At 31.4% G+C, this 19,049-nt stretch overlaps 1 protein-coding gene and 1 long non-coding RNA gene across 2 annotated transcripts in view; both read left to right on the forward strand.

Moving 5' to 3' along the window:
* Positions 1-4,950: 4,950 nt before the first annotated feature.
* On the forward strand, positions 4,951-8,002 carry LOC111703173 (uncharacterized). The gene is made up of 4 exons (XR_002765571.1): positions 4,951-5,276; positions 6,900-6,959; positions 7,475-7,537; positions 7,656-8,002. It is a non-coding gene; the product is annotated as an uncharacterized LOC111703173 (long non-coding RNA).
* Positions 8,003-10,677: 2,675 nt separating this feature from the next.
* Positions 10,678-19,049, forward strand: part of LOC111703168 (glucose-6-phosphate 1-dehydrogenase) — a gene marked incomplete in the record, with an annotated part of 32,562 nt that continues 24,190 nt past the window's right edge. The window contains 1 exon segment of the mRNA XM_023475042.1: positions 10,678-10,820.

Here is a 19,049-nt window from a genome sequence, read left to right on the forward strand (position 1 = left end):
CATTATCTAAAATAAACAAAAAAAGGATACATAAAAAATTACATTACGATTATATCACATAGATTTACAATTTACAATTTACAAATTATTTTTTTTTGTATTTAAGAATTAATAGATATTTGTATATCTATTTATGCGATATATTTGTAAAATCAAGGAATAATGGGATATCTTTGTATGATCAAGGATTAATGGGATATCTTTGTATGATCAAGGATTAATGAGATATCTTTGTATGATCAAGGATTAATGAGATATCTTTGTATGATCAAGGATTAATGAGATATCTTTGTAGGAACAAGGATCAATAAGATATCTTTGTAGGATCAAGGATTAATGAGATATCTTTGTATGATCAAGGATTAATGAGATATATTTGTATGATTAAGGATTAATGAGATATATTTGTATGATCAAGGATTAATGAGATATCTTTGTATGATCAAGTATTAATGAGATATCTTTGTATGATCAAGGATTTATGAGATATCTTTATAGGATCAAGGATTAATGAGATATCTTTGTAAAATCAAGGATTAAATGGAGTAAATGGTCGCTTTCTTTCAGGAAAAAAAAACGAGCATTAGGCCTAATGCTCACTTTCTATAAGAAAAAAAAAACAGCATTAAACCTAATGCTCGCTTTTTATAAGGCAGAGAACGAGCATAAAGCCTTTTGCTCGCTTTTTATAAAGCAGAAAACGAGCATTAAGCCTTTTGCTCGCTTTTTATAAGGCAGAAAACGAGCAAAAGACCTTTTGCTCGTTTTTAAAGGCGAGAAAGTGTAACACCACAGTTTAAGACTCCTTTTCAAAAACATTTTTTTATTTAAACTTCAATTAGATATAATATAATCTTTGCAACCCAATGTAATAGACCTTAGATATTTCAAACTTTTGAATTCTTTTTAAGTTTGTAAAAGTGGAAATAATAAAAATATAATTTCAAAATTTACAGAACCTATTTACACTTTTTTGACTTTTAGCAGTGAGTTTTTGTTTGTTTGTTGCATATCTAGGTCTGTAATCTAATTAGGGTGAACCCTGACCCTTTCCTGGAATCCCCTGGACTACATACTTCCGTCACTTAAACTAATCTGGTTAAAACCTCCTCTTTTAGAAATAGTTGCATTCTAACAATGCTAGTGATCATACTTCCCATTCTTTTGCTCTCCCTGATACACCCTGGCACACCCGTTCACAGGCAGGAGGGGAAGAGTTCCATGTTTAGAAATCAACAGGAATAGTTCATTTTATGCGTTTTTCCCTTTTTACCCTTTTTTCCAAATTGCTTCGCTTTTTTCTGATCTGAAGATAAATTTATCTTTAGAAAATTTTCAAAAAAGATACATATTAAAATTATTCACATAATTATTTGATTTCTTTAAAATTTTTAATGCCCCTTTAGAGAAAGAATTGCCAACAAAACTAAATCAAAAAAGCTATCAAGCCCAACCCAAGTCATCATAAATGATTTTTAATATTAGTGGCCAACTCAGTCATTCTTCAAAGGATTTGAAAACTTTGGAAAGTTTCCATTCAGACAAGGTAAAATATTATCATGTTATTCAGGAACGGTCTAAAAAAAAATAGATTTAGTAAGAGGTATATAGATTTGTTCTTTAATAATTAATTCTTTCCAAGACACTTTATTTTTAAGCTCTTTTCATAAGCTTCTGACCTAATTTATCTCCCCCATGAAAATTAATACCCAGAACTACCACTATTCAAATTTTTATTTTATAATTCTTAATTTTTAAACAATATATCTTTAAACAGTTATATGATATCAGACGTAAATAGTTTGACTTATCTATATATCTTCTTCATTTTTTTCTTGTTCGTAGATCTTTCCATCATATTTCAACTAATTTTGAAAAAAAGAAATATTTCAGACATTCTTGCAGTTTGTCATGCTGCAAGCTTTAGAACCACATTAAGGTGCCTCCTTTCCTATTTATACTGTGCGCACATTATATGTGTCAGCAACTGAATTCAACTTTTTGATTCAGCTCTAAACAAACACAGCTCCAAACATGATGTATATTCTGTCAGGGGGAAATAAATGGAGGGGGGGATATCTTCAAGCCCCATCTCAATTGTTGTCTCCATTTGCTATTGGAATATAAATTGATAGTGTAAAGCTAATCATCAGAAATTTCCCCTGTTTTTTGTTTCTACCTTTTGAGGCCCTCTCCAAATAGTTCTTGTGACTTCAATCAAGTTGTGGAGCAGGTAGAAGGGAGATAAGGAGGTTTGGAGGAGGAAGGGTATGAGGGGTTTGGTAGAAGATTTATAAAGTAGTAATGCAACCATCATTTAAACTGTCACAAATGTGATAATGATGTAAGAGTGAATTCAAACATTATTTTATGAAATTACTTATTTGTTATCTATTCAACTTTTTTTCAGGGACCTTTAATCGACCATTTCTAAATCTGGATGACATTGATGCTCAGGGGACTGAAGAAGAAACTGCAGAGGAAACTGAGGAAGCAAACCAGGAGAAGGTTGAAGAAAACAATTCTGCACAGGTAAGCAGACCAGACAGTGTTACCCACAAAGAAAAAGACTTTGAGGATGATTGAAATTTTTGATATACACTGCTTTTAAGGTGGAATTTGATTCTTTGCCTTTAATATGATTTTTATGGGTAAATTAAATGATTTGAAAAATGTAACAAATAAACAGTTGCATGGAATCAAAAGATAAGAAATATATTCCTTATAATTGTCTCTAAATTTAAATACTTTTTGAGTAACACTGTAGCTTAAACCCCTTCTTCTCCCACATTTTTATGATGTAATTTGCAGGAAGAAACTGTAACTGTTGAGGCAACAACACAAGCATTGGCAGATGAAACAACAGCTGCTCTTGCAACAACTGAAGCAGAAGCTGTTGTGGAGGTTGAAACAACAGAAGTACCAACTGTGGTAGTTCAAACAACTGAAGGCATATTTGACAGTGACTTCTTTCAAGGAGCAGGAGACTTTGAAGTTATAATCGTTGAGCCAGGAACAGGAGGGAGCAAAATTAAGCCAAGCTCATTCAAGGGAGGCAAAAAGTATCCTGGTAGCTTGTTCGGAGATTGGGGCTGGCAGTCACAAGAAGTTTACACAGGAAAGAACACATTTATAATTTATTCTTGCTCAGCTATTTTTGATCTTTTTTTTAAATAATTAGAAATTTTATTTGCTTACAAGAGTTTTGGAAAGTTCTGAAAAGTTTACAAACTTTTTAGGCTACGTTTTTATGTATGGCTTTAATCATTTTAATCCAAGAAACCTGAAAAAAATAAACAAAAACAGTAAAAAAATGAAAGCTTTTAGATCTGCATTCTCATAAAATGGACTAATTTTTATCTACAATATCTTAGGCTTTCTAAAAAGTATAAAATCTTTTTTAGACATGTTTCACAAGCCAATTGCACCAACAGTTGTTCCTAAGCAAGTAACCACAACAGAGAGTGCTTCTGTTGAGACATATGCCCAGATCATGCAAAACTACAAATTAGTTCCAAAACATGGCTATAATCCTTTCTACAATCAAGGGTTCAGGCCGGGTCAACAGCAATTTATAAACTATCCTCAGCTCCCTCAGTTAAACCAAAACACTCAACCACCAACGCTTAAGCCAATAGTTACAAAGCCCCCAACCATTATACCGGAAATTGCTCCAAACACATTCTTTGGAATTTTTGATTTCTTCAACAAGGAAAAAGAAAAGCCAGAGAGACCAGGACATGAACATGAAAGTACAATTGCACCACCTCTACCTCCAAGGAAAGCTACAGCTAAATTTCATATTCAGGGGTATAAATTCTTAAAAGACTACCCCCATCCCATTTCGGCATATTGTTGTTGTTTTTAATAAAGGAAATGTGTGAAATTAAAGGTTCTGTGTGCATATCTAAAAATAATGAGCTGACAAAAATATTCATTGTTTTCCATTTAAAAAAACTCTGGAAAATTTACTTTCTTCTAATGAAAAATATTGTCATCTAGTTAAATGTTTATTTTTTCAGTCCTGCTCCCCAATCTCCAGAAGATGATGACAAAAATACCAATGATCCATTTGCTAACTTTCCAGGAATGCAAAACTGTTCCATTCTCAGATATCTTAAAATCAGTATTTCTTTACAATTTGATTGTCTTTTTAACCTTACTGAAAAGAGTTCAGAGGAAAAGACAAATAAATGGAAAATTTAAGGTCTTGAAAAAAGTACTTTCATATTTAAATCATAAGAAATATCAACCTAACTTTATCAATTTTGCCTTTTTTCTAGATTTTGAAGAGTTTGCAAATTTTGGGTAACAATGTTTTATTTAATTAATAGTTCTAAGAAGTAATATTGTGTAACAATTTAATTACTACTTTTTATAATTATGAAGATAACTAATTACAATTAAATTCATTCATTTACACAATTTATTTTCAAAATTTAAGAATTCAAAATTGAACTGCTTAAAGGACTGTTTCTGCAATTTCAAGTGACCCTTTAACAATGGCATTGCATATCTGATTTACAACAGTACCCTTAAAAGCTTTGACCAATTAATTATGAATTATGAATCAATGTTTATGTTTTTGAAAACTGATTTGTGGGTTCTATTCTAAGAAATTGAGTTTTTGCCACAAATTCAAATTTTCTAATCCTTATATCTTTGCAACCTGATGGTGCAAACATTTGATATTTCAACTTAGATAATTCAATCTTTTAGAATTCTTAGTTTGAAATATCTAAGTTCTTCAACGTTGAGTTGCAAAGATATAGGTATTCGATGATAAACAAGGGTTTCTTGCATTGACTCAATTTCTTTCCTTCAGAAGCAATAGAAAACTTATTAGAATTAAAAACTTAAGGCTAAAAAAACATTAATATTGTCTATATTATTGTCCAGGTTTCAAGGGTTTCATTGTAAAGCACCAATAGCTTCATCATGCTACACCAGACTTTTCTTTTGTTGGATGGTTCATCTTGACATTCAATGTGGACACTTTTTAATTAGGGGATTAATTGATCCCTTGATTAAATTTATCCATGCAGGGTATGACAAACACAGGACATCAAAGAGGAATGAACTTATTCCATAGGTCTGCATAAGATAGAGATCAATGCTTGATCCTAACAAAAAAGTTCTGGCTAAAAATTTTTTATGTTAAACATTTGATTTGACAGGCGCAGTATTTGGATAGAATTCAGTCAGGATTTAGTGGGAAATTTCCTGGATTCAAGCAACAGTTTGGATCTACTGGTAATTCTGCTGCTGCTCCTTGGGTAAAGTTATTTTTTTGATTTTTTTCAATTAACAAATCACAGAATTTCTTTTTATGTTACAAATCACAGTTGTGAACATTAGAAATTAATTTCAAATTGTTTAAACCCTAATCTGGCTGAATATTGATCTTAGGCCTTGGCCAACTAAAACATGCCCCTCACTTTAGGCTTAAAGTTGGGCTTTTACACCTACTGCCTGAGTCCTCATGCATACTGCCTTATTTTACCTAAATCAGATTAAATCTATATTTAGTCCTAAATCCAGTTATTACAATTCATTAGGTAGCTCTTTTGAAAGTCTTTAACAAAGGGAAGCATAGTGCTGCACAATTTTTCCTAAGAAACTTTGCACAGATTTTTTGCAAAGACACCTTTAAAGGGAATTTGCATATTTTCAGTTTTTCTTGAATACACATTTAGGCTTTGAAAATTTTGCAAATATTTTTTAGTTTTTTTGTATATTTGAGTTTGCTTATTCAAAGGCTTTTTAAAAAATGTTTAATTTGTCATAATTGTGCTAAACAACAAGATTTTAAAGTAAGCATTTGGATTTTTGCAAATCTGCAATTTTTTTGGCAGAATATTAAAGCAGAGCTCAAAGTTTTTGAAAAATGTTTCAACTGTTATAGATTTGTGTCACAATAAGGATATGAAGGGGGGGGGGGGCTCAGAAAATTTTAAAAAAATGAGACTTTAGCTTGAATAGTGTTGAACAGACCAAAATATTTCATTATTAATTATTATGTTGAAAATTCCTTATCAAAAGTTGTCAATTTGTGGAATCAAAATTAAATGACATCATTTACCCAAAAAACTAACTTTAACTTAATTTCTATTTCTAGAATCCAAATCACAATTATATAACCATAAGAACACAGTCTAAATTTTTATAAAAAGAATAGAAATATCTTATCATTATTTGTGAAAAAATATATTTATAAAACTTAAGTTTTCTTCTTCTTTCTTGTTTATCTTGCTTTGAGCACCCATCTCTACTGTCAAGAGATTTCCCTTCCACCTTTTTCTGTTCTATTTATTTTTTCTTCTTTCTTCTTGTTTCTTGTTTTTACACCTCAAGGCCTTTCCAAATAATTCTTTTAACATTGAGTTGTGGAGCGGGTAGGAGAGAGATAAGGAGGTTTGTAGGAAGAAGGGTATAGGGGATTTCTCCCTGTGTTCCTTCATTTTATACTGTTTCCCAGTTACGGGAATTAAGGAATTTACCCATAACTGCACCCCATATGCAAAATGGGGAGTTGTGATCCCTGAAAGCTCTCTTGAGAGTTATCTTCCATGGCAGTAAAGTCCTCACATCTGGTCGAGTAAAAAACTGGTATAGTTGTGCATGGCTTGTATTCCCACGAGGGTTTAAACTCCTCTTTCAGTGCACCAAGCTGAAGATGAAGTTTTGTTTTAATCTATGCTTCCAGCTTCCTCTGTAGGATACAAGATGCGTAACTAAACTCAACGTTTCCACAGCTGCAATTCTGGGACTGCATAGTAGGTCTGTTCTGCTTGAGAGAAAGCAGGCAACTGTTTTATGTGTAAAACTAAATTTTACAAAACAGGGATATTTTGAACAATTATTTTGGTCTGCCTAAAATAAAACATCTTCATTTTTAGATTGGAAGTTTAACAACCCAACAGTATCCAAGAAACCCTCAGATACCTCCTTCCTCACAGGTCATATTTGAAGTATAGAGCCCTTCGTACCCCTTTCCTGTTACCAAATTTACCTGAATCATTCCTTCTTAAATGTTATTGAAATTTTCTGTTTAAATTGGTGAATTGTCAAAAGTAATCAAAGTCAGCATTTTTTTCCAGGCAAAGCTAAGTTTCTCAATTTCAACCACCTATAAACATTCTTTTGGATAATTTGAGTTGTCGCAAAAAAATGGGCCTGATTTGATTAGCCCTTTTGACATTTATTGGATACAAACAGTCAAACACCCAGACTTACAGCTAAATGTATAAATAGTAGAAGTATAGCCTTACTGGATTTATCCCAATTTTATTTTACTAACAAATAATAGCTTTATAAACCATTATAAACGTGGAGTTATAGTAAGGAATATTAAACACTGAAACCCTGTATTGAAACTACAGCCAAACAATATACCTGTATGTTTCTAACTACTTAGGTTGATATATTTTCATTCCAAACAGCATGGATTAATTGATTTTAATTTCTATTTCAGTTTGAAAATGAGTTTGATTATGACGGATACATACCAGTAAGAGAGGATTATCTAAACCTTTAGGTCCCTTCAATAATAAAAAAAAAAGAATTTTTAATTAATAATTTGAATCATCATAAACATTTTTTCTCCTGTTTAACATACAGTTAGAAGAATAATATTATAAAAGGGTTATATCTAGGGTGTCCAATTTTATGACTATGTGGGGTTCTATCCAGATTTAGAATATGAGCTCAGTTTATCAGCATCAAATCAATCAATCATCAACCATTCGATCAATCAATAGTTTAATTCACATTGACTCTGAAATCTATTATGTAATAGAAATTGTTTAAGTTTTAATGTTTGCATAACTGACTTGTAATTCTTTCCAACACCCCTCCATATTGGCAACCAGACCTAAAATGTTAAAACCTAGATTTTTTCCTATTCATCTAATTTTTAATTACTCTGACCGTTTAGTATATCCCTAATCTATTCTTCACTCTATTTCAAAATTTTGTTAAAATTCAAATTCCAAAAAAATTATTCACCAGATATCTTCAACATTTTTGATCAGATAAAGGATTCAAGGATACTGTTGAATATCGGACATTGCTCCTATACTCTTTCTATTAATATTTCTTCAAATCTTAGGATTTTTTTCATAAATCTGAACCCCAACTTCCTAAAATTCTTTTTGAATCCTTTTTAAAACCGAACTTTTTCTAAATTTACTTAACTATTCATATTCAATATAAAACATATTATTTTCATTCAGGGACATAAACAGGATTTTTTTCAGAGAAGGGGGGGGGACTCAGGCTTAACCTTTTTTTACACTGAGAGCTGAATTCCCTCTGAAAATCTTAGTTTTCCCCCTTTTCAGTGGCTTCGCCCTGTAGTATCCCCCTTGTTTTTAGTTTGCCTTTAACTATTAAATTAATTCTAACTTTAATCCGAACATTCCTTTAGAACACAAAATGCTTACTTTTTTATCATTGAAGAACTAAACTCACAGCTGATTCAAACTCAAATCATAATTAATTTTATACTCTGGCCTTATTAAAAACTAAAATGACTAAATCTATGTGATTTTTTTCCCCAAATTTGTGTAATTATAATTATTTTAATAAAATCTTAAATGTTTATGTTTTCAATAAAAATTTGTTATTTATGAATAAAAGTCAAAATTTTACTAATTTTAGATTATTTGTACATTTGAAGCAGTAATATAATCATTAAATACCAAGAGAAAAATCTACTTTGTTTTATTTAACAGCGTTTCCAAAAATAAAAAAATCCTTCTCCTGGGCCCTAGCTCACAGAACATCTAGCTTAGAGTTTAAAGTTTCAGGCATAAAAAAATGGTAGGACTCAATGCTTTCGAGTCTTGTCTTACTGTATTTACAGATTAAAAATGTGCAGGTCAAATTTCAGAAATATTCGAAGACTCTTAAAATATTTTGATTGAATTAAAGTAAATGTTTTGACTTAAGGGACTGTAAACGTATTAATTAAAGAAACGACCTTTTCTTTCACATTATTGATCAGATAAATTTGTAAAGGGGGTACGGTTGAGAATCGGGAATGTCCTTAGTTAAATGGAATGACCTGAAATTTGACCCTATTTTGACAAAATGTTTGATTAGTTTTTTATCTATATTAAAGAACCATGAATTTCATACTTAGGCTTTGCTTGGTTTAGTATATATTTGTTGACTTTATATCAGAGGAGCAAACCAAATGAGATTTTGCCAAAACTCCAAAATTATAGTCTCTATATCTGTGCAACCCACCATCAAGTTTCAAAGAAAAAGGGATTCGAAAATTTGAGTTTACGGCAAAAACTTAGTTCCTTTGTTGAAAATCTTTCCCCCTTTCCCCCCATTAAATTAAATATGTTTACGCAGAGCAGACAAAAAAATTGTTAGGGCGTACGAGGGGGGGGGGGGCATTGGGTGCATGTGTCTGCCCCCATTATGGGTGCACAATGTGGGGAAAAATGCTTAAAGGCAACCTAATTTATCCTTATAAATATTTTTAGACAAAATGTTGAAAGTAAAACCCTGAACAGTGAACATTTTTACGGCACTCCGTTTGCAGTGGAGTAAATAAGGGGGGTTATTGGGGTTATTTTCCCCCCCCCCCCTAGAATCCTGGGGGTAAATACCCCCCCCTAGAATCTTGGAGGTAATTACCTCAGGCCCTGAAAAAAAGGTTGATTTTAAAATTGAATATCTTTTAAATTTGCACGAAAATAATTTAAATTTGCAGATACTTCAGATTTTTCAGATTTTAAGTCAACATATTCTAAATGATTCTAACTTCTATTATACAATTATAGATGGTTTTTTTAATAGAAAAAAGGGTATGGACAATATTATGTCATCTTTTTCCAGAGTAAAACTATCATTTTTTATCTTACATAAAATAAATTCAGTTTTTTACAGATCTTTGTAGTTAATGTAAAATGAATGACTATAATGAAGGATATAAAACATAGGTGAAAGCTGAAAAGAATGAAATGAAGCCTTTATTTGATGGAGTTTGTAAATGCCAGAAATGAGTGGAAAATGCAAATCAAACCCAATTAAAACCAATAATTTGATATACATCATGGTATTTTTCTAGGGGGGGTGGGGAAAGCGCGCCTAATTCTAAAATTTTACCCCCCCTTCAGAATCCTACGCCCCTGGCGTAAACAAACATAACCTATTAAAAGTAATTTTGGTAATCAAAAAAGAAAAGAAAAATTGGACATCTGCAATCTATAGAAAGGCATGGTTTCATCCATTTTAAAATTCTTTTTAGTTTTTACCCAACATTCAAAAAAATTGTTTTGATATATTCCGCGCCATCAAACCTAACTTGCTCGCTGAAATGGTTTGCGGCAATAAACACCAAAAAAGTAAACAAAATAGTTCAATCGGCGATAGTCCAAATGTGGATCCACCAATTGGCACTCTGTATTGCACGAATCACTAAATTACGTATAACAATGACAAGCAATTCAGAAGACCTAAAAACAGCTTTTATGCCTTAAAACATGCCTCACTTAACTTAAAAATTTAATTTCAGAATTGTTTACTACACATTTTCTGGTTTTACTGCTAATGTTATTATTATTTTATCTATGTGTGTGTAAACGTACACAATGCCCTCCGGAGGAACGTACACTGTGACCTCTTGGTTCAATAAATATTGTTATTCAATGTACTCTCAACGAACGAACCGTAGCTTAGCTTAGTTTGAGAAAGGTAGTCGGAGGGAGTGACAAAGTAAAACATTCCAATTGTGAACATTGTAAAAATTGTGAAAATTGTGATTATATAAAAATTACTGTTTCCGACTCAATACATCCAAGGTTTGTAAAATAATACTTTTTATACGCAGCTATTATAAAGGGGGGGGGGGTCCAAAAATCGTTCTCTAGGACATTACCCAAGTGTCTCATACATTCTAAGATCGTTAATCAGGCTAATTGACATCCCTTGAAACCTTCATCTGATCAATAATTTGCAAGATATTGTCGCTAATATTCTAGTGTTAAATTCATGCATATCCCGGATACGTTTTTCTGCATAAAGAGAAAATAAACTTGATAACTTATCAGTGTTCAAAGTATAAAGTTTGATATTCAAGGTGTCTCATAAAAACAGGGTATAATGGGGTCTCCAGACTCGTTTGTAAATGAAGATTGAGACCAATTTTAAAATCTAAATATGATTTGCGATTTAATGAGCCTATAATTTTAGGCTTGTAGATCTAAAAATGACAGTTTTATGGGCTCCTAACGTGTCCAACTGGAGGGAGTAAAAAAGTGTAAAACCGACATTTTGTTGTACTGTTACCCGGTCATTATACTGCAGGCGTACTTAACACATTTGTGGTCTATAAACTTTCAGGCCATATAACGAGGGAGGGGGTAGGGGGCCAAGTGGCCTTTTTAATATTATTTTTATTTGTTTCATTGCATTAAAAAGTTAAAAACATATTCCTAGTTATCCATCAATTAGATAGACATTTGGATTTAAATCTAAAACTATGAGAACTTATGCTGTATGAACAATAGCCTGCCAGGGATGCCAGGAGCTAAACTTAAATTGTTAATTGAATAGAAATCATTCGGATTCATTGAAACAAGTGTAGAAGATTGTAAATTCATTCTTATTGCCTTGAGCAGCCCTTGTTATTGGTAAGTAGTGCAATTTAGTCGTGATTGTTAAAAAAGTGACCCTGAAGAGTACACAATCTCCCCCCCCCTCCCCCCTCCATACCTCCATATCAATGATTTTGATGATGTACGGCAAAATATGAAGTTTTATATTTGTACGGAAAATTAAATTGAATTTGAAAAGACATTTTAACATGGAAGTACAAAATTAATATTTTAACATGGAAGTACAAAATTAATATTTTAACATGGAAGTACAAAATTAATATTTTAACATGGAAGTACAAAATTAATATTTTAACATGGAAGTACAAAATTAATATTTGTGTTCATTTTCCAATAGCTTTGTTGACAATATGTATTTTTAACTGATTTGAAGAAATTTCTAATTTAAAGAAAACTGAAACAAAATCGATCATTTGATTTTAATTAACCTTCTGGCCATTCGATCATAAAAACTTAGTTATGGGAATATCTTCCATTTTTATCTGAAATTTAATATTTTCTTTATTTTGCATTCATATTGTGGAGAATATGATACAAATTTGCTTAGATTAGTTGCATTTCATAGAATTCTGTTATCTATTTTTTTGCAAAGTAATTGCGAACATAATTTCAGTATTCACTTTATAGAGCAATGGTATGTCTGATTCACTACAGTACCTTATCAAGCTTGTCTGATTAATCTACTTTTAATTGTGTTTCTCTTCGAAGTTTCAGAATCAATGAGAAAATTATCTGAATTAAACACTTAGTTTTTTAGCTACGACAATTGCTTTAAAATTATTGATCAAATAAATGTTTCATAATCAGATTCAGACGTTAAATCAAAACTACAGGCTAGTTGGGCGGTCATCCACCGATGACATAGAGAATAGAATATATATGCATCAACTATTATTCATTATTGTATTGCAATGTTATCGTTTTACAAGTATCAATAATGAGGAATAGTATAGTCAAAAAAGCTAGCAACAAATCTTCATTTGTTGCCTAAAAATGTTACTGAATTGTTGGTAGCAATTCATTTTCAGGGGTTAATCAAAAACTACTTTGAAGTGACTGTAGACATGATTTAAATTGACTGTCAATATATATAGAATTTTATTATTTTTAATTGTTGTTTCTCTTTTATCATAAGTGTGCATTTTTGCATAAGAAACAATATGATGGCAATTGCCAGAATGTAACACTTTTAAAGCTGAAAAAATGACGCTATTTCCATCCACATTATTGATCAGATTACAACATGGCCACCCTTGTTTTTTTTTTAAATGGAAAGTCACCTTATATTACAAAACAGTCCCTTTAAAAAACTCTTAATTATTTCCCAGCTCTAAAGATGAAAACAAGAAATTTCCCTCAACCTCAATCATTAGTTCTCCAAAAAAAGGAGATTTCCAGAAGGTAATGATTTTAATTTTATTTCTACCATATTATACCAAACTAACTTAAGAATAAAGGGTTTCCAATCAAAATTCTGCAAGGCATAATAGGGCTCACCATTGTGGGGAAGTAAAATTTGCTTGCGTTGGAAACCCTACTTTGTCGTTAGAGGCAAAGCTTTGCGTGGAAATAAACTTTCTCTCTGTAAAAGTAAGCCTACTTATCTTAGAGAATTTAAAACCAAACTAAGAACATTCCGCTAGCTCTACCGTTAAAAATTTTCCGCAAATCAGTCAAAACAAACAGAGATTACTACTTTTTATAATTATGAAGATAACTAATTACAATTAAATTCATTCATTTACACAATTTATTTTCAAAATTTAAGAATTCAAAATTGAACCGCTTAAAGGACTGTATATGCTATTTCAAGTGACCCTTTAACGATAGCATTGCATATCTGATTTACAAAAGTACCCTTAAAAGCTTTGACCAATTAAGTATAAATTATGAATCAATATTTTTGTTTTTGAAAACTGATTTTTGATATTTCAAACTTAGATCATTCAATCTTTCAGAATTCATAGTTTGAAATATCTAAGGTGTTCAATGTTGAGTTATATAGGTATTAGATAAACAAGGGTTTCTTGCTTCAGAAGCAATGGAAAAATTATTAGAATAAAAAACTTAAGGCTACAAAAACATAAATATTGTCAATATTATTGTTCAGGTTTCAAGGGTTTAATTGTAAATCGGGCATGCCCCTCTTTGATATAGGTTCACTTAAAATTTCAACTACATTCCCTTTAAAGAATTTCTTAAAGCACCAATAATTTTATCATGCTACACCAGACTTTTCTTTTGTTGGATGGTTCATCTTGACATTCAATGTGGACACTTTTTAATTAGGGGGATTAATTGATCCCTTTATTAAATTTATCCCTGCAGGGTATGACAAACACAGGACATCAAAGAGGAATGAAATTATCCCATAGGTCTGCATAAGATGGAGATCAATACTTGATCACAACAAAAAAGTTCTGGCTTAAGATTTTATATGTTAAACATTTGATTTGACAGGCGCAGGATTTGGAAAGAATTCAGTCAGGATTTAGTGGGAAATTTCCTGGATTCAAGCAACAATAGATAAAAGAGACTTTAGCTTGAATAGTGTTAAACAGACCGAAATATTTCATTATTAGTTATTATGTTGCAAATTCCTTATTAAAAGTTAAGTAAATGTGTGGAAACAAAATTAAATTACATCATTTACACAATCAACTAACTTTACCTTAATTTCAATTTCTATAATCCAAATCACAATTATGTAACCATAAGAACACAGTCAAAATTTTTATAAGATGAATAAAAATATTTTTTCATTATTTAGTGTTGTCAACTTGTGAGAAAAAAATATACTTTTTATGTCATAAACTAAATTGTAACAAGGATATTTTGAACAATTATTTTGGTCTGCCTAAAATAAAACATCTTCATTTTTAGATTGGAAGTTTAACAACCCAACAGTATCCAAGAAACCCTCAGATACCTCCTTCCTCACAGGTCATTTTTTAAGATTAGAGACCTTTGTGCCCCCTTTCCTGTTACCAAATTTACCTGAATCAATCGTTCTAAAATGTTATCGAAATTTTCTGATTAAATTGGTGCATTGTCATAAATAATCAAGGTCAGCATTTTTTTTAGGTAAAGTTTTTCAATTGCAAAAAAATGTGGGCCTGGTTGGATTAGCCCTTTTGACGTTTATTAAGAACAGTCAAACACCCAGACTTACAGCTAAATGTATAAATAGTAGAAGTATAGCATGTTTTTTGGGGAAATTAGATTCTGTGGAGTTGCCCCCAAAGATACCCCCTCTGATATATTTTGAGGAGGAAGGCAAAAACATGTTTATTGACTAGGTTATGTACTAAATACATATCAAGCGTTACTGACTATCGAATTATAGAATGTTTAGAAAGCTAATTACAATAGTTGCAATAATGATACAATTGTGCATTAAAGGAGAAATTCTTATTAAGTATTGTTGTGAAGTATATAATGCTTTATCCCTGTAAAATATTGACATCTCTCAACCGTGGATGGTGTTTTCAGACTAATCAAGTAACTCATTCATAGGAACATTTACTTCACAACAATATCTTACTGGATTTATTCCAATTTGATTAATATACTAACAAATAATAGCTTTATAAACCATTATAAAAATCCTTGCTCTGCTGATAAATTCAAAAATGTTCTTGCAACATGATTTTAACACAGAGAACTAAGAGGATGAGACTTCAGAAAAAACTGTACCGTTACAAAATGTATACGAAAGGAATTGAGTCTTTGCTTCAAACTCAAATTTTGTAACCCGTATACAGGGTGGCCAAAATGTACGGATTGTACAGATTTTTTACTTTGTAACCCTAAAATTGTACGGAATGTACGGATTGTACGGATTTTTTTCAAATTGTACGGATTGTACGGAATTTTTAACCTGGAAATACACCGGTTTTTTAAATTTTCACTCATTTCAGCAAATTTTTCATGAAAATTTCAAAAAAAATTCTCGTCAAAATGAAGTTACTTTAACTTATTTTCTGCATTCTAAATAATATTAGATTGATTAATGTTTCAATTGACAATAAAAATTCATTCATAATTTTCGAGATCCCAGAAGTGTTCATTTGAGAATATGTTCCAGAAGTGTTCATTTGAGAATATGTTTATCTATCTTCCTATCTGTCTAGCTATCTGTCTAGCTATCTGTCTATCTATCTGTCTAGTTATCTGTCTAGCTATCTGTCCAGCTATCTGTCTAGCTATATGTCTAGCTATATGTCTAGCTATATGTCTAGCTATATGTTTAGCTATCTGTCTAGCTATCTGTCTAGCTATCTGTCTATCTATCTGTATATCTATCTGCATGTCAGTTTATCTACCTTTTTTTCTATCCGTTTATATATCCTATCTGTCTCTCTGTTTATCTATATGTGTATGTGTCTATCTGTTTCTCTGTCTATTTATCTGTCTATCTATCTGTCTGTCTGTTTATCTATCTATCTTTCTGTCTCTTTATCAGATCTGAGAACATCCTCTCAGGTTTCTTTCGTTTATCTGTAAATCTTTTCATTTTTAGTTTAATATTAACTTTTCTTTAATTGAGTGTGCAACCCCTGTACCACGCTAATTTTAATTATATTAGATCCTAAATCTACACTCCACTCTTTCTAATTATAACTTAATCGTTTATTTGTTAAATGGCCTAAATCACACCGATCTAAACAGTTTTAAAAATTAGAATCAGCGCTCTTTAGTTCTCTAGTTCTCTGGTTCTCTGGTTCTCTGGTTCACGGGAAAGAAGGGGGGGGGATAAGTAATCTAAGATAATCTATCTGAAGTGGTCTTAACTACCATTTTTATTGCTTTTATGCGGAGGGTATTAAATGGTTTATTGTTCTTTATTAAGGTCACATTAAACAGACTGAGGTCGGAACTGCTGTGAGAAGTATCGTTAATCTTGAACAAGCATGATCTCGATATCCAAAATGGGCCTTCAATTTAAAGATCAATGCTTGATCCATCAATATGAGTTACTAAGCGAAGGGATATGGAAGAGAAGGCCGAATTTAAAGAATTTGAGCGGCGGCTTAAATTTAAACCGCGGCTCAAATATGGTTGATTCCACTTAAAATTGTATCAAGTTTTTCAAGTTTTAGACCGACGCTCAATTGAAACCGGTTTTTGGGTGAATTGAGACGCGGCTTAAATTCGTTAAATTCGAACACGGATTTAATGAATTTCGAGAAGTAGTTGAGCAACCTACCGCGCTGGTTAAAATCCTGAATCATTAATGCAAAGTAAAAGCTTCATGAGAATTTAGGTAGTTAGGTGGAGAGTGAATCGGTGATCCAGGATTAAATTCGGCGCTATGGTTTGTATCTTAAACACTTCGAATGCAATCATTTTAATATTTTACTTTTTCCATGAACTTTCTTTCATCCGAACATGTTTAAATGTTTAATAATTTTTTAATCTAAAGGAATTGAGTCTCTGATTTTTTAATTCTTATATCTTCACAACCCAATGTAGTAGACCTTAGAATTTCAAACTATGAATTCTGTTGGATCAAAGAATTTAAGTTTGAAATATCAAAAGTTTACGCCATAAGATTGTAAAAATCTAGTTATTAGAACTTTTGAGTCTGTGGCAAAAACTCAATTCTTTTCGATTTGATTTTTGGGAAATTAAATTGTGAAAATATAATAAAACAACATTTTTTTAAAATAAACTTAATTTTCCTTGTCAAATATAAGAATTATATTTATGAGGAAGTAAAAATATTATCTTCTCATAAGATTAAAATAAAACTAAGAAGCAGAATGCATTTTATTGAATATATATTTCTTTGCAATCTTGAAAATGCAAGAGGCAAAAAATTGCAATGCAAGTTTTTGCGGACTTTAGGAGGCTTCTCAGGATTATGAGTAGATAACCTTGTAAATTGCATTATGCAAATCTTTTGTACATTTTTCAAATATTTTAAGATACAGATTTAGTATTTCGTGCATTACTGTATACATGCTGTACATCAGAGTAACCTTAAACCACTACATTACTGTATACATGCTGTACATCAGAGTACCCTTAAACCACTACATTACTGTATACATGCTGTACAACAGAGTACCCTTAAACCACTACCAATATCATTTCAATGATGGTTGAATATTCCCCTTGAAAGTCATTTTTGAGTTTAGAGCAACAAAATTTAATAAATAATTTATTGTTTTAAAGTATCCTAAAAAAGATGTGTAAAGAAATCACTGAATGTTATCTGTCGCACTTTGATGGCGAAAGAAGATTAAAACCCCAACATTTTTCATTGACGACCTCTTCAACCTTCATAAAACATTGGAGGAACCCTATCATTCATTGGAGACCTTATTCTTCAATCCAATGAGGAGGCCAGGATGATAATCCTCAACAATTATAGAATAGCATATCTGATTTACAGCGGTACTTCTTTAAAGTAAGAATTTGATATCCATGCTATAATTTTGCAAATGGATTATTTTCAATTGTGGTTTCTCAGCAAATGTGATTTGCGGATTTCTACGACAGAAAAACATGCAATGTAAGATTTACCTGTAAAAACGACGATATCACCCCTAATGTGCTAGATAAAGGGTAGAGTTGTGAATCAAGCGTTTTTTTAATTGATGGGCACTTTTAATTACAAGCAACCTTTGAGTGGGGTCATCAGTGAAACTTTAATGATGATAATTTCTTTTCAGACTCAAAACTAATTGAATTAATCAATTTGACAGAAATGTTTCTAAAACTTAATGGAAAACCATTTCCGCTCCGGAATTAAGGCTTGATTATGAAATAGCCTGGTTTTGCGTAAATTGCGTAAACTTAATTCCTAGATCTGTTTGCGTACACATGGACGTAGTATTTCAATTGCGTGATCAAGGTTACATCACATCAACAGGGGGAAATAATACACGCAAATTTACGCAAATTACGCAAAATTGCAATATTCCTTAATTTAGTCTGGCAAAAAATTTGTGTTTGTCATTATTTTTTATATTGCCCTGTATTCGCAGTAATTCAGTGTATCTATTTAAACAATTTTTAAACATGTATACATGTATTTTTCTTTTGTCATAGAAAGTTTTTTTTTGTAGATTTTAAATTTGATTCTGAGAACTTTTAGTCACGTTTTAAAGACGGAATCCGTTGAAAATTTTCTATATTTTATAAACTGCTGTTATTAGAATTTATCTATCCTTCATTATATCATAATTATACATAGGATAGATAGGTGGAAGGATGGATGGATGGATGGTTGGATGGATTGACTGCTAAAGATTAAGTTTAACGAGTGCACTCATGTATATCGGTTAAATGGTATCGTGCCCCTTATCCCGTTACCTCCCCTCCCCCCTTTCCTGCATCCAACCCCCCTTTTTAACCTTTTTTATCACCCTCCTCCCTTTCTTCCTTGATATTTTACTGCCATGC

The sequence above is a fragment of the Eurytemora carolleeae genome, unplaced genomic scaffold (genome assembly GCF_000591075.1).
Source record: "Eurytemora carolleeae unplaced genomic scaffold, Eaff_2.0 scaffold487, whole genome shotgun sequence".
NCBI classification, from domain to species: domain Eukaryota; kingdom Metazoa; phylum Arthropoda; class Copepoda; order Calanoida; family Temoridae; genus Eurytemora; species Eurytemora carolleeae.